The sequence below is a fragment of the Lepidochelys kempii genome, chromosome 3, assembly GCF_965140265.1.
Source record: "Lepidochelys kempii isolate rLepKem1 chromosome 3, rLepKem1.hap2, whole genome shotgun sequence".
Classification (NCBI taxonomy): Eukaryota; Metazoa; Chordata; order Testudines; family Cheloniidae; genus Lepidochelys; species Lepidochelys kempii.
Window position 1 is genome coordinate 87,770,331 of NC_133258.1, and position 13,943 is coordinate 87,784,273.

The following is a 13,943-nucleotide window of genomic DNA, read 5'->3' on the forward strand; positions in this document are numbered from 1 at the left end:
TTCCTAACCAACAAGAATTAGTTGTTGGTTTACACCCTTAAGCATGAGTCAATTCTTTTGGAATCATGCCCAATATTTGGCAACTTGATAAAATATTCTTGCTTTTTCATTGACAGATTTTAAGCTTTATAAATTTTTGAATTTGTGCAACTATATGACTCATATAGATATAAAGAGATTATTTCATTTTACTTCAAAACACACACACACGCACAACCTTGCAATATTTACCAAGAAAACCTGAGCCATTTTCAGTGTTGTCTATTAGCTTTGATGATGTTTCATCGTTTGTATGTGAGACAAGGAATAAGAATCTTCAAAAGAAGTCTCTATGAAGTGAGTTGAATACATAATTATATACAAAGAAGCAGACATTGCATTTAATATTATTTTAAAGTTACTAATATGAAAATGTTTTCTCAGTATGAAAGTTTCTTGATTAACACTCTAAAACACTAAAATCATGGGAGCCACACCGGTGATACATTTGAAATATTTTTTTTAAACACCTGCTGCCACTACCAACAAGGAGTTGAAATCACCATTAGGCATGACACACGATGCAAACCTATGCCTTGTCAAAAGAGGGAAAGCATAGGAATAGCTCATAGGAAATGTCACTGCAGACTTGGGGCTTCTTGAGCATTTTAAAGTGTGCACATTTTTCATTTTTTTCACATTTCTCATTTTTCAAATGAGAGACTCCCGAACACTCTACCTGCACTGTGCTTGCCATCTGTTCATCTTTGTGGCACAGAGAGATCTGGATTTCAGATGTATTGTTGTAGCCCAACAACTATCACTCTAAAGAGGACAATGAAAGATTAAAATCACAACTAAACCTTGACTTTCTCATTATCATTGCTGCTTCTAATGATTTTTATTTTAACCCAGGCATATAATGGTGTGAGACGTTATTTTAAAGATACGAAAATATTAATTTTATATATAAAATAGCATAAATAAAGTCAAACTTAATTCAAATATTTTCTGGTTTTATTTTCTGTTAGACAATTACTTCAAAGCATTGCTCGACACACCAGCAGATACATGAAATGTATTATGTTATTTATTATTACTAATTATGATTATTTCTACAATGTCATCATTGTGCATGGAATTTTACACTAGAGTTCACTCTCTAAGGGGTCAGTCCTGCCATGTGCTGCCCCCATGAGGTCAGAAACATCAATGGGAATTCAGCGTACTCATCACTTTGAAGTATCACACCCTATATTAGGTTAATAACAGATGACACAGTCATGTTGCAGGGAAAGGACTGGATATGGAATATAGTAATAGTTCATGAGATATGCTTTTGTTACACATTTTTGTTTTTTCTTAATGATTTGTGTCACAGTTCAGGGCAACTGCATTGGTATTCCCCCTCTGTAGTCCAGCAAGGGTACCCACTCGAGGCTCCTGGCTCCTCAGCTATGTCTCTCTCCCCTTCCTGACCATGTTTTTTTGAGGCTGCATAATTCCCTGCATATAGTATGAAGTTCCCCAGCAAGCCAGACTGCCTAACAGCCAGCTCCTGCACTTTGCTTATTCTTGAAAGTCTATGAACAATGAAGCCAACAGTTACAAGTTACCACACAGATCTTTCAAAGTAAGCACATTTATTCTTAAAGTGAAAACATTTCACAGAAAACATTAAAAGCAATACAAGAACCTACACACATACTAAAAACCAGCGATTAGCCCCTCCCTCCAACCCACTTTCAGCAGGGGCTCTGGCAGGAGTCAGTCCTTCAAACCCTTCCCTAAGGTTCTGTCCATTTGCTGGATCAGAAAGAAGACCCCCAGTCAGTTTAAACTCAGACTGTTTATCCAAACGTCCTTTCTTTGTCTGTTGATCCCCAGAGAATCCAGCTTGAATATACGAGAGCCTCTCCAAGTGGTGGTACCACTCTGCAAGTGTTACAACCTGAATAAATTTACCTAATCACCCCTCCCTCCACTGATCTTAGTTCCTGGAGGGCTGTGGTCACCCTCCCACATGCAATTATATACAGTCCCTGGCCACAATGAAACTTAATTCAGTAAGATCTCCCAAAGATATTGCAGGAAACTGCCGTATCTGTCAAAATTTGCACTGGTCATTTTAAAATTATCATGAATATAGTATATTAAAGGAGAAATGTCTGACAGGAAAGATGAGGTTGCAGGTGCAAAAGCTGTAGTTTTGGAGGGTTAACTGAGTTTACAGACTCCTGAAAGCATTCCAGGAATATGGACAGCAGAAGAGAAGGCTTAAAATTGCTTATGGGAGGAGACCAAAGGATTGTCAAGATGTGTCAAGTTGGCAGTGTTGGTAGGGTAAGTGGGGAAGTATTAGGAGATGAGATGCAGGCATAGACAGTGCTGTAAAGATGGGGTGAAATCAGAGTCCAATTGAAGACAATGGTAGATTTGCTGTGGATTTCAATGGAGATAGGATTTTATCCAGAGCCCTGAAAATGTGTCGTTTGAATCTGATATTGGAAACCAATGCAAGGTCTCAAGGAGATGGTGACATGAGCAGAATATGACAAAGTAGCCAGTTACTGTAGCAATGGGTGAAACAAACTGCCTACATGAAATAGCGGGACAGTAGCAGAGGGCAAGGAACATGATTTTGGCTCATGGTTTATTAGATGGACTTTAAGTAAAATCAGAATAAATAATTTTGTGTGATCTATGTTAATATGTTTCAGTGATGTACAAAGTAAAGTATTTCACTATTCTGGACTGTACCAATGGACTTGGATGGCTAATTCTCATTGACTGTGTAGAGACAGATAAGCTAGTATTACAGTATTGTTTGACTCTAATAACCAAATGTGTAGGATTCCAAACTTTTAGATGCAGATCTAAACTGAACCAAATCTCATCACCTTTTGAGATCAGTCCACCATGAGATTGCTCAGTTCCTGCAGGGAGGTTCTCTTGTTCTGCAGGAAGCTGGCATGGCATATTTCTTACATTACAGACAAGAGCATTTAAGCGTATTTTATTTATTTACTTGACTACTTGAAAGAAAAAAAATACATTAATCACAGCAATGGGGAAGAAGCATCCTATGGTTCTCAGTGCTTTTGATTAAAGTCTGCTAGATTGAATTGTAACTTGAAGAGTTTTGTTGTTGTAATGGCTTCCTGCAGGGATCCACCTGAGTGGTCTATGTGCTTTTTCAATAACGAATGTATTATTCCCTATGTTAGCTCCCTTGCTGTTATCTTTCATATGTGGGGGGTTTTTTTGTTTTTTGTTTTTTGATTTTTTTTGTTTTTGTTTTTTAAAAACAACTTGATCATTTGGAATTTTTATCCAAAAGTTTAAAAACACTTTGGGAGCCCTGACAAAGGCTTTACCCTTTCACGCCATAATCCTCAACAAAACCAGCTCTTTAATTCCTCTTGTGACATTGTCTGATTAAAATATAATCATGTAAATCATTATTGCTACCACTGCTATATAATTGCAGCAAATCTTATACAAAATATAACTCATGGCCAGAAAGGGAAACTTGCAGCCTAACTAACCCAAAGTGACCTTTAAAGACATGTTAAAAAGGTATGTGAATGGCAATTAGGGCCATTCATGCTAAGTAGGCTAGAACTTTGAAATGCAAACCTATATTGTTAGAAGTTAGAAGTGATACTGGGTTCTAGCCCAGGAAAGCTTATGCCCAAATAAATTTGTTAGTCTCTAAGGTGCCACAAAGACTCCTCGTTATTTTTACTAATTGTGTGTATCTTTGATGCCAGCATGTAAACAGACAATTCCTGTCTGTCACTATACCTATTAATTCAGAGATCAAAAGGGAATATTAACATTTAGATTAATCTTGGATAAAATAATGTCATTGCCTATATGTCTCTTTGAAGTTTGTAATAGAATGCCTAATGGATAAATTGCCCTATGTTAATTTGTGTAACTAATTACTGGTTGTGTTTAGTAAGCAAAAGGTTACATCAAAAGCCTATTATTTACCCAGGAGTGTATGGTCAAGTGGATGCTAGAACACTGTATAAAAGACCTTTGGGTCCTGATTCTGTCATCTCAGATCTGCTTAAGGTTTCATGCAGAGGAAGCCTAAGCCACAAGGGCTGACATCCCAGTTCTAACTGGATCACTCTGAAATATAAACATTGGACTATAACCTATGGACTATTTCTGAAAAAGCTCTTTTCAACTACAAAGCTCACCATCTTTGCTATGAATCTGAACCTCAATCGACTGAACTCATGTCTGTATGTATATTGATCTTTTAACCATACTCTCTCTCTCTTTTGTTTTTTTAAAATAAATATTAGTTTAGTTAATAAGAATTGGCTGTAGCGTGTATTTGGGTAAGATCCGGAATATTCAATAACCTGGGAGGTGATGTGTCCGATCCTTTGGGATTGGTAGAACCTTTTCTTTTATATGATGAAATAAGATTTTCAGAAATCTTCATCGTATTTGATTTGGGTACCTGGATGGAGGCCTTAGGCTGGATCACTTTAAGGGAACTGTGTTGTTTGCACTTCTGAGTAACCAGTAAGGTAATAAAGAAGCTGTTTTGTGCTGGCTTTGTAAATCTACGTATTAGAATATCCACCAGCCTTTTGGGGATTGTCTGCCCCATTCTTTGCAGTTCACCCTAATTGTGTGACCATAGATGGCCCTTACTGGGACCCCGGTCACACCTCTCTTATCTTGTTAGAGAGCGAGAAGGGAAGCTAGTTTGCTTCACACACAAAAACAGCAGGACCCACTCCCCCAATAGTGCATCCACCTCTCCCACTACTTTCAAATTTCCTAATACTCTGAGGTAGGAGAACTCACAACTATGATTATGTCTTACAGCAGTGTGTGGAGTACAGGCACTGCATGCCCAGCTAGCATGAGTATAAGTAGCAGCATAGACAGTGAGGCACAGCTTAGGGGGGTAGAGTGCCCCAAATGCTTAAGCCCCTAGGTTAAATACTCTACATGCCTCTCTACAAGGCCAAGCCCTGCCACACCTACACTGCTATTTTTACTAGTGCTGTGTCCTGCTGTCTTCCTGCTGCCAGAGCCTTTCACTGCCATGTGTAGCTACACACCACAGTGAAAAGTGGGATGCAGCCTGCAGGGCTTGTCTACATTACCAGCTGGATCAATGGGCAGCGATCAATCCAGCAGGGGGTCGATTTATCGCGTCTAGTGTAGACGCGATAAATCGACTGCCAAGCACTCTCCCATTGACTCCGGTACTTCAGCGGGGCGAGAGGCACAGGCGGAGTCGATGGCGGAGCACCAGCTGTTGACTTACCACAGTGAAGACACCGTGGTGAGTAGATCTAAGTATGTTGACTTCAGCTACGTTATTCACTTAGATCTATCCCCCACCAAGTGTAGAGCAGGCCTCAGGCTGCCAGAGCTTGTCTTCCTGGGGAATTTTCACCAGTCACACTGATAGTTATACAGGTATAGCCTCCCCACCGCCCCCCAAGCTGGATACTCTTATTCCATTATAAAAGAGGCTTTTTTCTGTTTAGCTTAAGCCCTTTTCCAAGTGGCATAAGCTAAACCGAAAAAGTCTCTCTTAGACCGAAAGAAGATTGTCCACCCAGGGTGTTACATCTGTATAACTATATCAGTTTGAATTCACACCTTAAATTATACCAGTGGTTCCCAAACTTTAACCACCTGTGAACCCCTTTCACTAAAATGTCAAGTCTCGCGGACCCCCTCCTAAAAATGAATATTTCCAGGGATTTTCTCCTTTACCTGAGTATAAATTATAAAATCAGTGATCTTGGAAATATAAAATTTGTTTTTGACATGCTTATTATTCACTATTAATTATTATGTATCATTACAGTATTGTTATTACACTATGAAAAGGGTAACACTCTTCCAAGATCTCACTTTCGTAGCTTGTATCACTTTGAATAAGCCTGTTATATAAGACAAGGCTCCTATGTTTCACCAAGGAGTATCAGATGTGAAACAGCATGAAGATATTTAAGAAGCCAACTCAAAGAGTTCTTCCTACACAATCATTCAGATCTTGAGTAGTCCAGGCAAACAACGGACGTTACAACAAAGTTTAAACTTGTTCTTCATAATAATTTTAAAAACAATACTAGCTGCCTATTTAATTTTAAAAACAGCAGAAAAAAATCCACCTCCCTTTCCATTTTTTATGAGGAGTCTTGGAGTTGAAATCTCCTCAGTGTGACAGATCTGATTACTTTGATCTGCTTAGCTCCTGGAAGTCCAGAGGCTCCAGGCTGCTGGCCCCGTGCTGTTCAGGGTTCCTAGGGACATCTTTGTCCACCATTAGGGAAAATTGTTTCCCTGAGAAACCCTTGTAACATTTCACGAACCCCCAGGGGTTCACGAACCCCAGTTTGGGAACCACTGAATTATACCGAAATATGTGATCTTTAGTAAAGGAATCCTCCTCACTTGTTTAAAATGTATAAGTGTTTATCGGAACCCAATGAGGGCTAGATCCCCTAAAGCCCAGTGCCTGGAGTGCCTACAGCACCTGGCTCCGAGCTCATCTGAGAACATCCTACCAGATATCTAGAGGGGCCTGGCATACCATAACAATCACAGCCACACCGTGATGGGGTGTTAGTTACAGTATAGGAAAGCCATCAAGTACTTTTCAGATGTTAAAGCCCCTGTGATATGAATGTCCAATTGAGAGAAGTTTGTGTCAGGTTTCACTGGAGAGGGCGGAGTTAGCCATCTAACCAGATGATATGTCTGGGGCGAGAAAGCAGAAGGAGACTCCGCTGGTTGGAAGGCATGAGATGCGCTGTCCTGAGGTTGGGGGTTCCACGACCACCACCCCCAAGAGGAGAAGGCGGGTGGTGGTGGTCGGGGACTCTCTCCTCTGGGGGACTGAGTCATCTATCTGCCGCCCTGACTGGGAAAACCGAGAAGTCTGCTGCTTGCCAGGGGCTAAGATTCGTGATGTGACGGAGAGACTGCCGAGACTCATCAAGCCCTCGGATCGCTACCCCTTCCTGCTTCTCCACGTGGGCACCAATGATACTGCCAAGAATGACCTTGAGCGGATCACTGTGGACTATGTGGCTCTAGGAAGAAGAATAAAGGAGTTGGAGGCGCAAGTGGTGTTCTCGTCCATCCTCCCCGTGGAAGGAAAAGGCCTAGGTAGGGAGCGTCGAATCGTGGAAGTCAACGAATGGCTACGCAGATGGTGTCGGAGAGAAGGCTTTGGTTTCTTTGACCACGGGATGGTGTTCCATGAAGGAGGAGTGCTGGGTAGAGACGGGCTCCATCTTACGAAGAGAGGGAAGAGCATCTTTGCCAGCAGGCTGGCTAACCTAGTGAGGAGGGCTTTAAACTAGGTTCACCGGGGGAAGGAGACCAAAGCCCTGAGGTAAGTGGGAAAGCGGGATACCGGGAGGAAGCACAGGCAGGAATGTCTGTGAGGGGAGGGCTCCTGCCTCATACTGGCAATGAGGGGCGATCAACAGGTTATCTCAAGTGCTTATATACAAATGCACAAAGCCTTGGAAACAAGCAGGGAGAACTGGAGGTCCTGGTGATGTCAAGGAACTATGACGTGATCGGAATAACAGAGACTTGGTGGGATAACTCATATGACTGGAGTACTGTCATGGATGGTTATAAACTGTTCAGGAAGGACAGGCAGGGCAGAAAAGGTGGGGGAGTAGCACTGTATGTAAGGGAGCAGTATGACTGCTCAGAGCTCCAGTACGAAACTGCAGAAAAACCTGAGTGTCTCTGGATTAAGTTTAGAAGTGTGTGCAACAAGAGTGATGTAGTGGTGGGAGTCTGCTATAGACCACCGGACCAGGGGGATGAGGTGGATGAGACTTTCTTCCGGCAGCTCACGGAAGCTACTAGATCGCATGCCCTGATTCTCATGGGTGACTTTAATTTTCCTGATATCTGCTGGGAGAGCAATACAGCGGTGCATAGACAATCCAGGAAGTTTTTGGAAAGCGTAGGGGACAATTTCCTGGCGCAAGTGCTAGAGGAGCCAACTAGGGGGGGTGCTTTTCTTGACCTGCTGCTCACAAACCGGGTAGAATTAGTGGGGGAAGCAAAAGTGGATGGGAATCTGGGAGGCAGTGACCATGAGTTGGTTGAGTTCAGGATCCTGACGCAGGGAACAAAGGTAAGCAGCAGGATACGGACCCTGGACTTCAGGAAAGCAGACTTCGACTCCCTCAGGGAACGGATGGCCAGGATCCCCTGGGGGACTAACTTGAAGGGGAAAGGAGTCCAGGAGAGCTGGCTGTATTTCAAGGAATCCCTGTTGAGGTTACAGGGACAAACCATCCCGATGAGTCGAAAGAATAGTAAATATGGCAGGCGACCAACTTGGCTTAATGGTGAAATCCTAGCGGATCTTAAACATAAAAAAGAAGCTTACAAGAAGTGGAAGGTTGGACATATGACCAGGGAAGAGTATAAAAATATTGCTCGGGCATGTAGGAATGTTATCAGGAGGGCCAAATCGCACCTGGAGCTGCAGCTAGCCAGAGATGTCAAGAGTAACAAGAAGGGTTTCTTCAGGTATGTTGGCAACAAGAAGAAAGCCAAGGAATGTGTGGGCCCCTTACTGAATGAGGGAGGCAACCTAGTGACAGAGGATGTGGAAAAAGCTAATGTACTCAATGCTTTTTTTGCCTCTGTTTTCACTAACAAGGTCAGCTCCCAGACTGCTGCGCTGGGCATCACAAAATGCGGAAGAGATGGCCAGCCCTCTGTGGAGATAGAGGCGGTTAGGGACTATTTAGAAAAGCTGGACGTGCACAAGTCCATGGGGCCGGACGAGTTGCATCCGAGAGTGCTGAAGGAATTGGCGGCTGTGATTGCAGAGCCACTGGCCATTATCTTTGAAAACTCGTGGCGAACTGGGGAAGTCCCGGATGACTGGAAAAAGGCTAATGTAGTGCCAATCTTTAAAAAAGGGAAGAAGGAAGATCCTGGGAACTACAGGCCAGTCAGCCTCACCTCAGTCCCTGGAAAAATCATGGAGCAGGTCCTCAAAGAATCAATCCTGAAGCACTTGCATGAGAGGAAAGTGATCAGGAACAGCCAGCATGGATTCACCAAGGGAAGGTCATGCCTGACTAATCTAATCGCCTTTTATGATGAGATTACTGGTTCTGTGGATGAAGGGAAAGCAGTGGATGTATTGTTTCTTGACTTTAGCAAAGCTTTTGACACGGTCTCCCATAGTATTCTTGTCAGCAAGTTAAGGAAGTATGGGCTGGATGAATGCACTATAAGGTGGGTAGAAAGCTGGCTAAATTGTCGGGCTCAACGGGTAGTGATCAATGGCTCCATGTCTAGTTGGCAGCCGGTATCAAGTGGAGTGCCCCAAGGGTCGGTCCTGGGGCCGGTTTTATTCAATATCTTCATAAATGATCTGGAGGATGGTGTGGATTGCACTCTCAGCAAATTTGCGGATGATACTAAACTGGGAGGAGTGGTAGATACGCTGGAGGGGAGGGATAGGATACAGAAGGACCTAGACCAATTGGAAGATTGGGCCAAAAGGAATCTGATGAGGTTCAATAAGGATAAGTGCAGGGTCTACAGACTAGGGACCGAATGCCTAGGCAGCAGTTCTGCAGAAAAGGACCTAGGGGTGACAGTGGACGAGAAGCTGGATATGAGTCAGCAGTGTGCCCTTGTTGCCAAGAAGGCCAATGGCATTTTGGGATGTATAAGTAGGGGCATAGCGAGCAGATCGAGGGACGTGATCGTTCCCCTCTATTCGACATTGGTGAGGCCTCATCTGGAGTATTGTGTCCAGTTTTGGGCCCCACACTTCAAGAAGGATGTGGATAAATTGGAGAGAGTCCAGCGAAGGGCAACAAAAATGATTAGGGGACTGGAACACATGAGTTATGAGGAGAGGCTGAGGGAGCTGGGATTGTTTAGCCTGCAGAAGAGAAGAATGAGGGGGGATTTGATAGCTGCTTTCAACTACCTGAAAGGGGGTTCCAAAGAGGATGGCTCTAGACTGTTCTCAATGGTAGCAGATGACAGAACGAGGAGTAATGGTCTCAAGTTGCAGTGGGGGAGGTTTAGATTGGATATTAGGAAAAACTTTTTCACTAAGAGGGTGGTGAAACACTGGAATGCGTTACCTAGGGAGGTGGTAGAATCTCCTTCCTTAGAGGTTTTTAAGGTCAGGCTTGACAAAGCCCTGGCTGGGATGATTTAACTGGGAATTGGTCCTGCTTTGAGCAGGGGGTTGGACTAGATGACCTTCTGGGGTCCCTTCCAACCCTGATATTCTATGATTCTATGATTCTATGATCTGGCTTTCCCTGGAAGAAGCAAGATTGCAGTGTACAGAGCACAATGATCCTGAAGACCCAAGATTTGGGTGTGAAGAAATAGGCACTGGCCCAACCTCTAAATTCAAGAGTGAGGGAAAACTCCCTGCTGGAGGCAGATGGGTAGGATGCATTCACACACCTCCCCCTCCACAGAGGTAAAAAGAGGTAGGTGGCTGGGGTTCATAATTGAACTTCTTCCAACCTTCCAAATGTTTTGCTAATCAGTGCAAGGGTGAAGTCAAAGTTCAGGCCTAGTTCCTTTTTAATGAACATGTCCTCCCCTCCCTAGTGAGCAATACGTCTTTTTGTTGATTTTTAGTGCACATCACAAACATAGATTCCATAGATATTGCTCCTGTATAACACAGGCCATAGAACTTCTCCAAAACAATTACCAGAGCAGATCTTTTAGGAAATCATCCAAACTTGATTTAAAAATCCACCATGACCGGTGGTAAATTGTTCCAATGGTTAATTACCCTCACTGTTAAAAATGTATGCCGTATTTTCATCCAGCCATTGGATCGTGTTAGATTGAAGAGCCCATTTTTAAATATTTGTTCCCACTTATAGACTGTAATCAAGGCACTGCTCAACCTTCTCTTTATTAAGAAAATTTGGTCAAGTAATATATGCAAATACAGAAGTCTCAGTGCTCACCAGGGTCCAAGCACCCACCAGGACAACAAAGGGGCAGAGGGCAAGTCATCAATGAGACCGTTATGGCTCCCTGATTCTGCAATGACCCTGACATCTATTTGAGTGGCCAAGAGACAGAGCATCCTGTGCAGTGAAGCTCTGTTGCCTCTGTGGTGGAGGTGGGGAAGGACAGGTAGTTCAGAATGCCACCTGTTCCAGGCTTATGCCAATGGGGAGTTGTTCTCTGCCATGTGAATTTTCTGATGGCCCCTTATGGTCAGAATCCAGAGACTTTGAGCTGCCTGCGTGGTACAAAGAGGACAGATTGTCCTGGAGATTCTGGTCCAGAATGTACTCATGCAGACTTTAACTATCTGTCTAGGTTGTCATATGGTGCCCATTACTTATATATAACAATCAGGATTGATATACAACAAATGAATCATAAATAAAAATGAATTAAAATAAAAAAAGAGATGGCTCACAGAATGAAGTGCAATATACAGTTAAGTTACACAGTCTTTACTATTGTGACCTTGTATGTGTAGGGGAAATATTTGAGTTACTTTCAATATGATTCAAAAAAGTGCTGCCAAATCATAGGTACTCTGGCCGAAATATATGAGTGTTTATATATATAGAATGTTCATATATAAAAACTAGTGTACCGTCTTTTACACTGATAGAAGAACCAAGGCATTTAGGATATGTAATTCTTATAACTGTAAATTCTGATAGATTTACTGTGAATTACATTTTGGCATTTTTTCTTTCAGGATATATTATCTTGATTTGCTAACTGAGAATATATGCCCTGATCCAGCTCCCTCCTAAGTCAATGGACTTTAATAGTTGCTGAATTAGGCCCTTGGAGAGAACCGTCCTTTCAATATCTTGTTTTGCCAAGATATCAACTCACCCCTCCAACTAAAACACAGAAGTGCTAGATTGCTTATTATGAATCTAAAACCCAAAAGACAAAATTGCCCCTGCCCACCTGTATATGGAGTGTGACTGCAGTGTAAAACTGGAGTGATTTCATTTGAAAATGCAACCAAAACCTATCGCTTTATGATTCAGTTCCTTCTGACTATACAGTATCTGCCAGGCTGAGGGCTTTTGCTCTCTTAGGTAGTAGTTGCTCTGGTTACATAACCGTTCCCTTGAGCTTGCAAGTTTCAAAGTCAATTTGAGGTCAATCTATATTTTTATGGAATTAAGATGTCAACAGCTATGGCTAAACTATGTGATATGACACCCCCACCTCCACCCTCACCCCTCCGATTATTTGGTTTCTGGGGATGGAGGCTGGAGTGCAAAATTGGATCAATACTATTTGATTTTTTTCCTTTTAGAACTGTTCTGCAAACACTTGAATCACACTCATGTTAACAAATAAACCAGACTAAAAAACTTCACCAAGATAATAAAGAGATTAAACCGTCCTTTCAATATCTTGTTTTGCCAAGATATCAACTCACCCCTCCAACTAAAACACAGAAGTGCTAGATTGCTTATTATGAATCTAAAACCCAAAAGACAAAATTGCCCCTGCCCACCTGTATATGGAGTGTGACTGCAGTGTAAAACTAGAGTGATTTCATTTGAAAATGCAACCAAAACCTATCGCTTTATGATTCAGTTCCTTCTGACTATACAGTATCTGCCAGGCTGAGGGCTTTTGCTCTCTTAGGTAGTAGTTGCTCTGGTTACATAACTGTTCCCTTGAGCTTGCAAGTTTCAAAGTCAATTTGAGGTCAATCTATATTTTTATGGAATTAAGATGTCAACAGCTATGGCTAAACTATGTGATATGACACCCCCACCTCCACCCTCACCCCTCCGATTATTTGGTTTCTGGGGATGGAGGCTGGAGTGCAAAATTAGATCAATACTATTTGATTTTTTTCCTTTTAGAACTGTTCTGCAAACACTTGAATCACACTCATGTTAACAAATAAACCAGACTAAAAAACTTCACCAAGATAATAAAGAGATTAAGCCATGGGGTAATACTTGTTTTAGTTACATTACTGATGAGAGATTTTACTACCCAGACAAAGTCCGCTATGTATTAAAGGAATAGAAACAGGTACGTTACACACAAAAAATAAAATATTTTACACAGCCTAGTAGTACCAGAAATGCTTTCTTATATTCTTCATTTTAATTTCAAGGAAAATAATTGCATGTGCACATACACATTTTCCAGCTGTTTCTCCAGTCCAACAAGCACTGCAGAATTGTGCTTGTTCATAAGAGCCATTACGCAAGGTATCTTTGTTATATGTTTGCACAGTGCCAAGCACAATGGGGCCCTGGCCTCTAAAAACTACTGCAACAAAAATAAATAACAATAATTGACTAGAAACAAAACTGAAGCTGATTAATTTATTTTTATATTTCATGCTGAATGAAGTACAAAAAATAAACAGCACATATATGAAGGAATTAAACATGCGGTGAATTATATTACACTTCACAAAGGCACATGTGGATAGGGAGTTTGATGAACATCTTTTGGGGTCCAAGATCTGCCCAGGAGCAGGCAACAGGAGGGAGTAGACCAGTGGGTGTGTTGGGGGTGGGCTATGCAGCATCACTCATCCAATCTCCACATACTATAGAACATACACCGCCCTCCTCCACTCAGGAGAACTCCTAAAGACGTCGTTTCAGGGGCTCCGGCTAAAAGGATCATCCTACTAGCACACTTGCAATGGAGCCATACTGTCAGGGGGGAAGGTACAGAAGACCTTGGAATAAGTGGGGAAGTAAAGGGCCTTTTCACATTTCTCTCTGCTTCGACAATAAAAATATATTGTTTAGTTTTATGTTGATTAATGGTCAGGTTTGAGTCAGTTTCACTGTCTGGTTTTCATGCACTAGCATAATGCAAGAATGTTTTGTGAATTTGTTTTAAACTGTTTCCTTTGGAATTATAAAAATTAATCATGAAACTAAAACTGGTTGGAAAATACCAGC

General features: G+C 42.0%; 1 protein-coding gene across 5 annotated transcripts in view; it reads right to left on the reverse strand.

Annotated features, from left to right (window-relative positions):
• The window catches only part of HS3ST5 (heparan sulfate-glucosamine 3-sulfotransferase 5), a 268,638-nt gene that overhangs the window by 55,945 nt on the left and 198,750 nt on the right, over window positions 1-13,943 (reverse strand). Inside the window, exon 1 of one of the 5 annotated variants that reach the window (XM_073337102.1) lies at window positions 719-804. The exons of 3 other annotated variants lie outside the window; for them this stretch is intronic. The gene's annotated coding sequence lies outside the window, so the exon portion shown is untranslated. Of the gene's footprint in view, window positions 1-231; window positions 256-718; window positions 805-13,943 lie in introns of those variants that run through there. One more of the 5 variants, XM_073337101.1, reaches the window with a different exon arrangement.